The sequence below is a fragment of the Giraffa tippelskirchi genome, chromosome 3 (genome assembly GCF_054371585.1).
Source record: "Giraffa tippelskirchi isolate mGirTip1 chromosome 3, T2T-mGirTip1v1.2.pri, whole genome shotgun sequence".
NCBI lineage: Eukaryota > Metazoa > Chordata > Mammalia > Artiodactyla > Giraffidae > Giraffa > Giraffa tippelskirchi.
Genome location: NC_137277.1, coordinates 88,039,019 through 88,052,596, shown reverse-complemented (window position 1 = coordinate 88,052,596; position 13,578 = coordinate 88,039,019). Strand labels below are relative to the sequence as shown.

Sequence of the window (13,578 nt, the reverse complement as noted above, 5' to 3'; positions counted from 1 at the left end):
CAGATCAGCTTTCATTTCTAACACCTGATCAATTGTCTTAAAGCATATTCTGACTTCTCAAAGAACTTTAATGGCTTCCTATTTTAGACCAAAAGAGGTTCAGACTCCTCAGTCTGCTTTTGCAAGCCTCTCCCTATCTCACTCCGGTTTGTCCTCTAGACTCAGCTCCTGCGTGACCCCATATGCACCCTCTGGCTTCCTGGAGTCAGACTTCATATTGTTCCTACCAGTGTATCTCCTTCTGTTCTCTCTGCCCTCTCCTTTCAGTTCAGCTCTTACCTATTTCATCAAGATACAACATCATATCTCTCTTCTCTACAGAGTCCTTAATTCTTTTTAACACTCCTTGAACCATCATGGTCGATTTATGACTGTACTACTCAAAGGGCTGGTTCATAAGAAAATGAGGTTGTGTCCTAATGTATATCAAGCTACTGCTTTCTTCAAGGAAGTTTTGCTCCCCCTCCCCCATATATAGTCTTAGCCAAATGAAACAAGATACTTGGTAACGAATTGAACTGATTTGCATTCTGACACAAACTCTTTATGACATTGTGAGTGGTAACATTGACAGACTGTGTCCTCAGACCACTTTGGTATATTACTTTTTTTGCTCACCATGTTTTGTCTGGCGTTGTGGTTGACCATGTGCCAGCAGTTCAGCTTCTCAAGGGCAAGGGCCAAATTTTCCTTCTTCCCGTTTCTAGTACATCCTGTTTCTAGTGCTGACTTCCAAGACCACTCTTCAGAACTCATATTTTTATGAAAGGTATGTTCTCCCTCCTCAAACTTTAAGTGGTGGTGGCAACAACAGGATCCAGAATAATTCATCAGATAGTGTTTCAGGTCATCTGTGCCCTAGGGAAGGTGGGAGCCCATTTTCCCCACTGCGTTTGATGTTCACCTCAATGCCCTGTGGATCAACCCAGGGATTGAAAGGAAGGAAGTCTTGAGGGGGTCAGGCAGGGCATAATGAGAAGAGAGCTGGGTCATGCCAGTGGTTACGCTCCCAGCACCAAGTAACAAAACTCAGCAGATTCAAGGATCCCTCAGGGTAACAGGTCCGAAGACAGACATTCCAGTGCTGGGCAGGCCACTCAGATATGTGGACACAGGCTCCTTCCATTACTTTGCTCCGCTATCCCAGCACATCAGCACTTCGAGGCACAAGGTAGCTGAAGCAGCATGCTAAGGATCCCTTGTTCACATGGCATTGTCCAAAGAAGGAAGGAAGAGATGTATGGAGAGGGCCTATTCTCAGGAGTCTCTCCCTGTTGGTCATGAGGGAGACCTTTCCCAGAAGTCCCCAGGACACTCCTCTCACATCTTATCAGATGAAATTTGCAGAGGTGGCTCTGCAGGGGAGAGGAGTCCAGCAAGGGAATCTGGAAAGGTGAGCATTTTCAGCTTCTGCAGAAGAAAGTAAGCAAAGAATAAAGGGATTAGAGAAGCAACCAATAAAGTGTTCTAGAAGAATCCTAAAGAGGTAGTGACGGAACAGATAGGTACAGGGAATGATGGAGGGAAGGCAAAATCAGAAGGAAGAGTTTATAAGGAAGACCCAGACATGACAAGAAACACTGTGAGACTAGAATGACAAGGACATATTGAAGACATTGTTCTGATTCACCCAACATTTATGGCAGTGGCTAGCCTTCCTCACAGTTATCTCACAGAATGCACACACCAGTCTTTTGGATGATGTTCTCTATGAGTCAGCTGAACACAGGGATGGCTACTCAATTAGCTCCCAAATGCTGGACTGGAGACCACTACTGGGTCAGAGGCATCAGATTTACCTACTCCTGCCCTAGCTGGCTAGCATGGGGTTTACTCACCATCACAGAGAATAAATGGCAGGTCTAGGGTTTGAGTCTGGATTTTCTATCTCTAACAATAATAGTAACAACTAATATTTGATATTCATTAACGACTTCCTAGGCACTGTGTTAAAGATTTCGCATGAATGATTCGTTTCAATCCTCATAATAATCCTGAGGGAGAGGTGCATATTATATAATTTCTGACATTTAGAGAGTACAAGGACCTTGCTGTTGGTGTTACCTAGTTAGTAAAGTGACAGAGTCAAGATTTGAATACAGCTGTAACTCCAGAGCCCATGTTTTTAGCCAGTACATTCTGCTGCTTCTCCAGGCTCCAAATGCCTATCCCAGGGTTTTTTTTATTCTATGTTCTCTATACTGTCATTGCAACAAATCTTGAATCACAACCAGCTAAGGAGTAAATTCTGACGGGCAACAAACTCTCAGCCTGTGATTGGTGGAGAAAATTCCAGCTCTGAACCTTGGGAGAAAGCTTCTGGCCTCATGGGAAAGGTGTTCCCATGGGTACATGGTGGGGCGGGGCTCACTTGGCTAGGGAGAAAGAAACTTCATGTTGCAAGTCCAAGTCAGTGGTTGGCCTGGTGCTTCTCTGCTCCACTTCCTGTGTAAGCCTGTAACTGTGTACAGTGAATGACAGAATGGAAGTAGTCTTTTATGCCATGGAGCTTTGTTCCCATGATGGTAATCCTCCATTTTACTGCCGATAAGTACAATAGTGAGGATTATGCCCCTTAATTTAATTTGGCCTGCGTATGGCAAAGCTCTCACAAGGCTTTTATTTGACATTCTTTAGCACAGCTAGCCTGTTGTCGTGTGAAAAGAAGCCCCTATGAGGGAGGCAGCAGATTGATCATGCTGGTGCAGATGTTTTTACCCAGCAGCTTGTAACACACCCCCAGAGAAGCTGCTTCATCGTGAGCCACTTCAGGCTCAAGAGAGACTGAAACTTCATAACTAAGACAGCTCGAGGGGAGCGAGCGCTTTGCAAGAGGGGAAATGGACACATATTTCTCCCATTTGTCATCCTTATAGCCTGGGACTTGAAGCCAATCGGACTGACCTCAGAACTGATGAGCCAGAGAAACAGCCTTCCCATCAGGGCTGACTGTGGGCCAGATTTTCCTGTGGGCTGTGAAGTACAGATTGCCATATATCTTGACAGACTGTTTGGTAGGTCATTGTAGAAATATGTGGCAGTGCTAAGAAGATTCAACAAAACAAAACTTTTCTTTCCATGTCAGTATCCGGAGGAGGTCTCCTTTCTCACCTTTCCTCTCCCACCCTTTAAATCCCAGGCTAATTTTCCTTCCACTTCCATTTCACTCACGCAGGAGGCTAGTGCACATTTTCTGCCCCTGTGGCCAAGTTAGTGCACTAATACATTAGGAGACACCCCCACCTCCCCATGACACCAGAGGGGAAATATCAGCAGCTGTGAGAGGAGGTAGGGGTGGTGGCCTTCTTCCATGACATGCTTATGATGCTATGTGTTACCTTCTTCCAGTAGAAAATCAAGTGACAGACCTGGGATTGAATCTTAGTTTAACTATAGTAGGTCCCCTGCATACAAACAAGTTCCATTCTGAGAGCACATTCATAAGTCAAATTTGTTGATTAAGTCAAACACAGTTTGACAGGGAGTGCTTCCCTGGTGGATCAGTGGTAAAGAATCTGCATGCCAGAGCAGGGGATATGGGTTTGATCCCTGGGATGGGACGATCCCTTGGAGTAGGAAATGGCAACCCACTTCAGTATTTTTGCCAGGAAAATTCCAAGGACAGAGGACCCTGGAGGGCTGCAATCCATGGAATGACAAAGAAGTGGACACAACTGAGCATACACACACATGCCCCATTAACACAATGGGGTATATAGGTCTGTACTGTAATAGGTTTATAATACTTTTCATGCACTCTGATCAAGTGGGATTTATCCCAGGGATGCAAGGATTCTTCAATATACACAATCAATCAATATGATATACCACATTCAGTTCAGTTCAGTTCAGTCACTCAGTTGTATCTGACTCTTTGCAACTCCATGGACTGCAGAACGCCAGGCCTCCCTGTCCATCACCAAGTCCCAGAGTTTACTCAAACTCATGTCCACTGAGTCGGTGATGCCATCCAACCATCTTATCCTCTGTCATCCCCTTCCCCTATACCACATTAACAAATTGAAAAGTAAAAACCACATGATTATCTCAACAGATGCAGAAAAAGCTTTTGACAAAATCCAACACCTATTTATGAACAACAACAACAACAAAACTCTCCAGAAACTGGGCTTAGAGGGAAATCAGTCCTGGGTGTTCATTGGAAGGACTGATGTTGAAACTAAAACTCCAATCCTTTGGCCACCTGATGTGAAGAGCTGACTCATTTGAAAAGACCCTGATGCTGGGAAAGATTGAGGGCAGGAGGAGAAGGGGACGACAGAGGATAAGATGGTTGGATGACACCACTGACTCAATGGACATGAGTTTGGGTAAACTCTGGGAGTTGGTGATGGACAGGGAGGCCTGGAATGCTGCGATTCATGGGGTCGCAAAGAGTCGGATACGACTGAGTAACTGAACTGACTGACTGACCACCTCAACATAGTAGAGACCATATATGGCAAACCTATAGCTAACATCATACTCAATGGTGAAAAGCTGAAAGCATTTTCTCTAAGATCAGGAACTAGACAAGGATGTCTATTCTTGACACTTTTATTCAACATAGTTTTAGAAATCTTAGTCACAGCTATTAGAGTAGAAAAAGAAATAAAAGAATCCAAATTGGAAAAGAAGAAGTAAAACTGTTACTGTTTGCAGAGGACATGATACTATACATATAATGATGCTACCAGAAAAGTACTAGAGCTCTTCTATGTATTTGGTAAAAAATGCGGGATACAAAATTGATACACAGAAATCTCTTGTATTTCTATACACTAACAATGAAAGATCAGAAAGAGAGGTTAAGGAAACAATTCCATTTAACATCACATTAAAAAGAATAAAATACCTCGGAATAAACCTACCTAAGGAGGCAAAGGACCTGTACTCAGAAAACTGTGATACTGATGACAGAAATCAAAGATGAAACAGGCAGATGGAGAGACTTACCATGTTCTTGGACAGAAGGAATCAACACTGTCAAAATGACTATGCCATCTAAAACAATCTACAGATTCAGTGTAATACCTATCAAATTACCAATGGCATTTTTCATAGAACTAGAACAAAAAGTTTTACAACCTGTATGGAAAAACAAAAGACTCCAAATAATCAAAGCAATCTTGATTACTACAAAGCTACAGTAATCGAGACAGTATGGTACTGGCACAAAAACAGAAATATGAATCAATGAAACAAGATAGAAAGCCCAGAGATAAACCCACATAGCTATGGCCACCTAGTGTACGACAGAGGAGACAAAACAAAAGAAAACACAATCTTATCAATAAGTGATGCTGGGAAAACTGAACAGCTACATGTAAAAGAATGAAATTAGAATAATCCCTAACATCATACACAAAAATAAACTCAAAATGGATTAAAGACCTAAATATAAGCCTGGATACTACTACAAAACTCTTATCGGAAAATCTAAACAGAACACTCACGGACATAAATTGCAGCAAGATATTTTTCAATCCACTGCCTAGAGTAATGAAAATAAAAACAAAAATAAACAAATGGGACCTAATTAAACTTAAAAGCTTTTGTACAGCTAAGGAAACCATAACAAAACAAAAAGACAACCCTCAGAATGGGAGAAAATATTTGCAAACAAAGCAGCTGACAAGGGAATAATCTGCAAAATATACAAACGGCTCATGCAGCTCAATATAAAAAAAAACAACAACAATACAATCAAAAAATGGGCCAAAGATCTCAATAGACATTTCTCCAAAGAAGACATACAAATGGCTAAAACCACAGAAAAAGATGCTCAGCATCACTAATTATTAGAGAAATTAAAATCAAAACTACAAGATATGACCTCACACCAGTCAGAATGGCTATCATCAAAAAAATCTACAAGCAGTAAGTTCTGGAGAGTGTGTGGCAAAAAGAAAACCCTCCTACACTGTTGGTGGACATATAAATTGGTACAGCCACTATGGAGAACAGTATAGAGGTTCCTTTAAAATCTAAAAACAGCTACCATATAATTCAGCAGCTCTACTCCTGAGCATATATCTGGAGAAAACCATAATTCAAAAGGATGCATTCAGCCTGATATTCATTGCAGCACTATTTACAATAGCCAGGCCATAGAAGCAACCTAAATGTCCATCAACAGAGAAATGGATAAAGAAAATGTGGTACATGTATACAATGGAATATTACTCAGCCAAAAAGGAATGAACTAAGACATGGCTGGACCTAGAGATTGTCATACAGAAGTCAAAAAGAGAAAGACAAATAATTGTATAATATCACTTATATATGGAATCTGGAAAAATGGTATAGATGACCTTATTTGTAAAGCATAAACAGAGTCACAGATGTAGAAAACAAACATCATTAGCAAGGGGGAAGAGAGTGGGATAAATTGGGATTGACGTACATGCACTACTGTATATAAAATAGATAACAGGTAACTGATGAGAACCTACTATGTATCACAGGGAACTCTACTCAATGCTCTCTGGTGACCTAGATGGGAAGGGAATCGAAGAAAAAGTGGATATATGTGTACATTTAACTAAATCATTTTGCTGTACAGCAGAAACTAACACAACATTTTAAAGCAACTATACTCTAATATCAATTAATTAAAAATAAGTTATCTGAGATTAGATCTATACAAGATTAGATGTAATCTATACAAAGGAATTAGCACAGTTCTAGACATAATAAATGCCCGATAAAAGATGATGGCAAGCTGTTGTTGATCGTGGTGATAGCAGTAGTAGCAATAATAGTAGTAATAGTAGTATTTAAAAGGTTCCTGCAAAGCTACCCTTATATGAAGAGTTAAGACCCCTCTGGTTTAGCTCTAGAGCTGTGATCTAAAATAAGCACTGAGGATTCCAGTACTTTAGAGCAATGCTCACTCTCAGCTTTAAACTGAGTGCCAAATTTTCTGTGTTCCTGGCTCTTATCTCAGGGATAAATCTGAGGTTGATTTTGGGCCCAAGACTCACTCTTGTCAATATAGCTAGGTTTCATTGGCAACACCCTCAAATGATAACTTTCAGAGCTTCATTGATTGTTAGAGCCTTCTTAGAGTTTCTAGATGTTTAAAATAGTAATTGATCACATGTATTTTCAAAACCTTTTTGAAGCCAGAAACCTTATCACCAGCTGAAAGGATCTTCAACAAAAAGTCTGTTTTGAATTATATTTTTTCCCTGTGGATTTGCTTATAGCTGTACATAAATATTTATCTGAACTGTTTCAGCAAACCTTAAATCATCAGTGATCTTTATGCAAAGAACTCTTTTAGAAGGACCGTGGATGTCCAGGATGTCAGCAATCAGAGTTCTGTTTATAGGACCAGATTCTCAGGGCCAACAACCTTTTAAAATATTTGGAATTGTTTGATGGTTTTCAAAATCTTTTGTTTTCCTATTTCTGTGTATTTTTTCATGCTGTTCCTTCTGAATAGAATTCCCTTGCCAGTTCTTTCTTTACCTGTTGGTATTTAACCATCCTTTAAGGTCTCACCCATGAGGCATCTCATGGTGCAGTGCTTTGAAGCAGACTAGAGCCAGGAGAAGAGTAGCCTAGGTGGCAGAATAGAGTGGGCCCTGGCCCAGAGGCAGGATGTACGGGGCGGGGGGGGTGTGTGTGGGGGGGTGGGTTCTGGGGAGAGAGGTCCAGTGGGATAAGGACTGAGTGTGGATAGGAGTGCTGTGATGCAGGGAGAACTACCATAGGGAATCAGGCAGATGGGAGCTGGATATGGGAGACCTTAAAAGCTGCATGATATTGTGGACATTATTCTATAAGCCAAAAGAAGCACACCCACAGTCATTGGATAGAATATGGTCTGCAGACATATTTTCTTTAACCTGAACAATATCTTTGAAATTCTCAATGTTTCCAATATATAAAAATAGAAATATTTCATATCACAACTCAGAATTCTGATGGCTCTTGAAAGCTGGAGTATCTAGCAGCAATCACTTAGAACTGAGTAGAGGCTGTTTTCCATTGATAGTAACTCACAGTCCTGCTTAGTTCATGGCCTGGCCCCACCAGCATTTGAGTCTGATTCCTGCCCACGTGTATAGGGGCTCTGTGAAGGTAGAAGAAACAACTTAGGCTACAGATTCTGGAGACAGATTATTTTCTCTTCTCACCTGGGTCTGTGTCCAAGTAGCTCAGTTAAACACTTGTCACTTGGGCAAGTTAAACATATTTCTGATAATGGTATCTATCTCATATGGCTATTGTGAGAATGAACCATAGGAAATTTTTAAAAGACTACCTAGAATGTAGTAAGTACACAGAAATATTAGCCATTATTACTGTATTCTACATGAGATAATAAACTCCAGCACTGAAACTGTCATTTATTTCTGTATGACTCACTGAATCTAGAGTCTAAAATCTTCAGCTATTATAGGCATAAGATAAAATGAATGGATGAATGGACAAATGAATATATGCTCCTTGAATTTTTATTTCTGTTGGATCTAAAGCTAACTTTCATTACTTTTACTTAAGAAATACTTCCTATTTATCTTGAGTTTAGCTTGAACACAATAATTAATTTTTGATAAGGTAGGAAGCTGACTTTCTCAAAAGTCAACAGTGCTAACAATATAAATGAAGGGAGATGCTGTTAACATTATGTAATTATTCTGTAGTGGATATACTTTCCTAGCTCAAAAATAAGCCCTGAGTTTGGAAAGATGCTTAATTATGTGTTTTCTTTAGAAGCTTAGTTATTGGCAGGTAGCCATCTGTGGTTGATATCTTAAAGATATCAGGTGCCAGGAGCCAGCAGGCAGTGAACTTAAGCAGAAATGATGTTAGAATGCATGTTTGACTTGGGTTCTCTGGCCACCTCCACCCTATGTGAGATCCACACTTCAAGGCAATGTTTTTGTGTCTAGTACCTCAGACAAAGACAGAGCATGTCCAGAAACAATTTGGGCAGTTTGGCATGAGAGCTACTCTCTGATATGTCCAACACATCTTACAGATAGAGGTTCCTCTACCACCCCAGCAACATCTTTAACATGATCACCTGTGGACAGACTTAATCTGTCCCTGGGGTGGATTCCAGGAGTTGGTGATGGACAGGGAGGCCTGGCGTGCTGCGCTTCATGGGGTCGCAAAGAGTCACACGACTGAGCGAATGAACCGAACTGAAACATATTTGCCATCAGCAAATGATAAGAACATTAGCAAACAATGTCTTAAGTTCAGCAAAGTTGACCTGTAGTGTTAGATTCACTTTCTCTCTGGAAAACTTGCACATTTACAGGGAGCTTGGGTCCAGCAACAGTTGGAGAAATATCATCTAAAACTGAATATTTTCAAAAGTCTAAAAAGCTGCTTTCTAACTTTATACTGTAAATGTCAAGCAGTTCTCTTCTTTTTTATAAAAAGCCTTTTTTTTTTTTTTAGTAAGATAATGCCTGTACTTTTTGTAAAGAAATCTCAACCTCTGTCTCCCTTTCCTTCTTTCTCTCTTAAGCTCTCTCTTTGTCTCTCTCATTATAGAATTAATACCTCTATCTCTAGCATTCTGGTTTCTAACCTAAAGGACAACTTCAGGACAATTTCCAGTAATGATAAAATATGACAAATTCTTCTGACCATTTTGCCATCCCTTGTTCCCTTCCTGCATTACTCATTCCATGAGTTTAGGAAATTCTAGAAATTCAGTACATTTCTGGTGTCAACTTTTGCTTGTATCCTCATCAAGACCTTTGCTCAATTCAAGCTCAGAATGAGTTTTTGACAAAAAATACGTTATTTTACAAAAAATATCAGGGCTTCCCTGATAGCTCAGTTGGTAAAGAATTCCCTTGCAATGCAGGAAACCCCAGCTCAATTCCCGGGTCAGGAAGATCTGCTGGAGAAGGGATAGGCTATCCACTCCAGTATTCTTAGGCTTCCCTTGTGGCTCAGCTGGTAAAGAATCTGCCTGCAATTCAGGAGTCCTGGGTTGGATCCCTGGGTTGGGAAGATCTCTTGGAGAAGGGAAAGGCTACCCACTCCAGTATTCCGGCCTAGAGAAGTGGGGTCACAAAGAGTCGGACACAATTGAGCAACTTTCATTTCACTTTCACCTTTGCATATGGAGGCTATTTTGAAAGAAAAGAAACTTGAAGAAAGAAAACGTCCTCAAGTTGAAAATATTGTAGGAAACAGTATTTGTATAAAAATGAATTCTATATGAAAGCAATTCTTTATGAACAGTTAAAAAAACTGAGACTATAATCCTCTAGGTTGAAAGAAGATTAACTTTGCATGTGTCCACAGCCTTTTAAACCTTATTTCATTTTACCCTCTGGATTAGAAGGAAAAAATATTAGTGTTTCAGCTCCAAGTGTATTTTGTGAATTAAACAGCAGCTTGCTCCTACCTGTAGGACATAAATATGCAAGCATATTTCCCATTAGCATTGCCATGGTTACTTTAAATTCAGAAGGAACCCTAACAATTGTTTGCCACAGAAGCTGTTGACAGTGGCAATGCCACACTCTCTGTATGCATCTTAGTAACTTCTCAGACTTGTCTCCTTAATGAGTAGATGTAACAGGAGGAGAGTTAAATTTTTTCTTTCCCTCTGGATGGTGTAGGTCAGGGAGCCAGAGAAATAGAGAGTTCTGGTGAAACAGAGCTCCAGCAACTGCTGTGATTGGGAAATTAGATAATAAACAGTCCCTGATACCGAGATTCTAATGGCCTAAGATCAACACAGTCTGGAGAGACAGGCAGGAGTGGCCTTCCACGCTCTGGCCCAGACCCTCCCTGGAGAGCTCTTTGTGTCAACAAGAACAGCTAGAGCTCCTGGCCGGCTCCCAGCACTCAGAATGGGGCTATCATTTTTGTTTGCTTTGCAAATATCTTAATGGGAAGTGGTTCAACACCACCTATGGGTTAATCTGAGAGGTTCTGCTTGGCAGCTGTTAGCTCTGAGAACCACATGGCCGTTCTCCGATGGAGGGAGTTGGGCTGACTGTTAACTGCCCAGTGCCAGGTTGAGGCATCTTCTTTGCTTATTGGATTTACTGACTGGCAGGAAGCACCTTGTTGTCTTTTATTTTTAGTTTCATCCTCCTGGGAGGGTAAGAATGCTATTCTCAGATTCAATTGTGCTTTTCCCTCTAGGGCAAAATGGTTGTTTGAATTAGTTTCACTACCAGGTAATATATTTCTTTCACCCAAACTTATTCTCATAGGATCTGAAATATAATAATAAAAGTGGTGTGGTGGTGATGGAGATGCTAGTACTGTTGCAGGAAGAAGGATCTTGTATGTTAGCCTTGGGGGGAGGGCTACACAGTCCTGTCTTCACCTGGGATCTCAAGAGTTGAATAGATCTGAATTTCTTCAGAATCCCTGCTCTACTGTTCCCTCAGTTGTCTCTTCTCTGCTTAAATTCGGGTTTCACTTGTCTCGACCCATGGGAATGCTCCTTCGGTGACTTGGCCAACTCATGTCTTTCTGGATCTGTGTCAGCTGACATTGGCACAAATGAGTCCTTTATGCTTTCCTCCCTGGATTTTAGGCAGGGTTAGATGCTTTTCACAATGCAGGTTAGGGAAGTTTCTAAACTGCCGAACTGTGGGCAATTATTGCCCCATTTGTAAAAATGCAAAAAGCTTAGATGACTCTGCAAATCCTGGTACTAATGTCCAGCTGCCCACAGGAACAGTGCAGCCTTGCTTCTAAGACCTTTTCATTTCCTAAAGGTTTCCACACCTATTTGTAAGGTTGCCTAGTGGTTGAGAGCAGGGACCCTGGAGTCCACTAGACTTGCTACTACTAAGGGTAAGATCTTGATGAACTTACTTATTTTCTCAGAGTCTCTGTCTCCTTATCTTTAAATGGAATGTAAAATTGACATAATGATTACCTCACAAGGTCATGAAAGTTAAATGAGACAACTTACACAAATCACACAGCATTTCATCTGATACACAAAAGCACTCATAAATAGTAGTAATAAGTAGAGGTATTGTTGGGTTTTTTTTTGAGGAATTCACCTTTCTTTATGTACTCCTTAGTATTATACATTCCTTTCTGAAGTCCTTGTTTTGAAGTCTGTTACTCCCAACCCATTAAAATTAAGCCAAATTGAGGAAAACTTCATTATCAAAGTAAATAATGATAAGAGAATATAATATATTGAATAAAGTAAGAATTCATGAATCCACATTGATAGAAGGAGGAAATGAAGGAACAAAGGAGGCAGAGGAAGGAAGGGAGGTGGGGAAGGAAGAAAGAAACAGAATAAGGTTTTCCTTGCAGTCAAATGTGAAACATATGTAAAAAGAATGATGAAGGCAGAAAATCACCATTGGCAGCTATCAAAATAATCATTGTTTCAGGCAGGAATCTTCCATAGATGCTAAAACTAATAGGTGAAAGCTTAAGGGGTAACACTGTTTTAGTACAAATCTTCATAAGATGCTTATTAGTTTCAAAAAAACAGTGGGAGAAACCTGGCAGACACCACCTTAACCAAGTGATGAAAGTTAGTATCACCAATAATCAGACAGTTGACAGCATGTGCCTCCTGATAGGATCCGCTGAAAACATCACTTCAGTAGATTTCCAGCAGAATATGCATAACTTGAATTTAATCATGAAGAAACAGCAGGCAAACCAAACAAAAGGACTTCTTCCAAGATGACTGACCTGTGGGCTTCAAAATCAAATGCAAAGTGTGACCGAGAAAGTGTTCCAGGTGAAAGGAGATTAAAGGAATATGACAACTGAATACAATGTACAATCCAAAATTTTCTTTTTCTGTGGAAGACATCATTGAGACAATTGGCAAAATCTGAATGTAGTCTATACATTGGGTAATAGCATTGTAGTAATATTAATTTCCTGACTTTGAGCATTGCGCTATGGACATATAAGAGAATGCCCTTGCTTTTAAGAAACACACACTGAAGTATTTAGGGGTAAAGGAGTATCAGGTACACTGACTCTTAGATGATTCAGAAAAAAATGTATGTATTTGTGTGTGTGTACGGTTATCAGTATACATGTACCAAGAAAAAGTCAGAGACACAAAGAGAGGATAAAGCAAATGTGCACATTCTAATATCTGGAGAATCTGCTGAGGAATATACAGAATTCCATACACTATTCTTGTGTCTTTTTACTAAATATGAAGTTGAGTTAAATTAAAATGTTAAAATGAAAAACAAAAAAGACAGTACTACTTCCCTCTTCTAGACAGGGCAGTCCATCAGCCACTTTCTCTTTAGAAACTGATCCCTCTCCATCCACACCTACATGTCTGTCCACATCAGCATGGCACTGCGAGGTATCTGTCCTTGAGCTTCTCTGCTGTGACCTCACTGACTGGTCAGCACCCGCCACACACAATCTTGTTCAGACTTTTTCACCTCATTTTTCAACACTTCCTAAATAGTGTTTCTTATGCCCCCTCCTTCATCTGTCTGTGGGTCCCATCACTGCCTGCCATGCTCATCCTGCTCTGCGTTTCAGTACTTCTTGCTTCTCTTTCCGCAAACTGAGAACTGCTCTCAGAAGTAAGGGAGGAAAACAGGATAAAGATAATATTTATTATCT

At 40.4% G+C, this 13,578-nt stretch overlaps 1 protein-coding gene and 1 long non-coding RNA gene across 21 annotated transcripts in view; one reads left to right on the top strand and one right to left on the bottom strand.

Moving 5' to 3' along the window:
- The window catches only part of MYO3B (myosin IIIB), a 442,575-nt gene that overhangs the window by 271,429 nt on the left and 157,568 nt on the right, over positions 1-13,578 (top strand). The window lies entirely within an intron of this gene.
- On the bottom strand, positions 507-2,172 carry LOC145541436 (uncharacterized). The gene is made up of 2 exons (XR_014079015.1): positions 2,065-2,172; positions 507-1,410 (listed from the first exon to the last, which is right to left on the bottom strand). It is a non-coding gene; the product is annotated as an uncharacterized LOC145541436 (long non-coding RNA).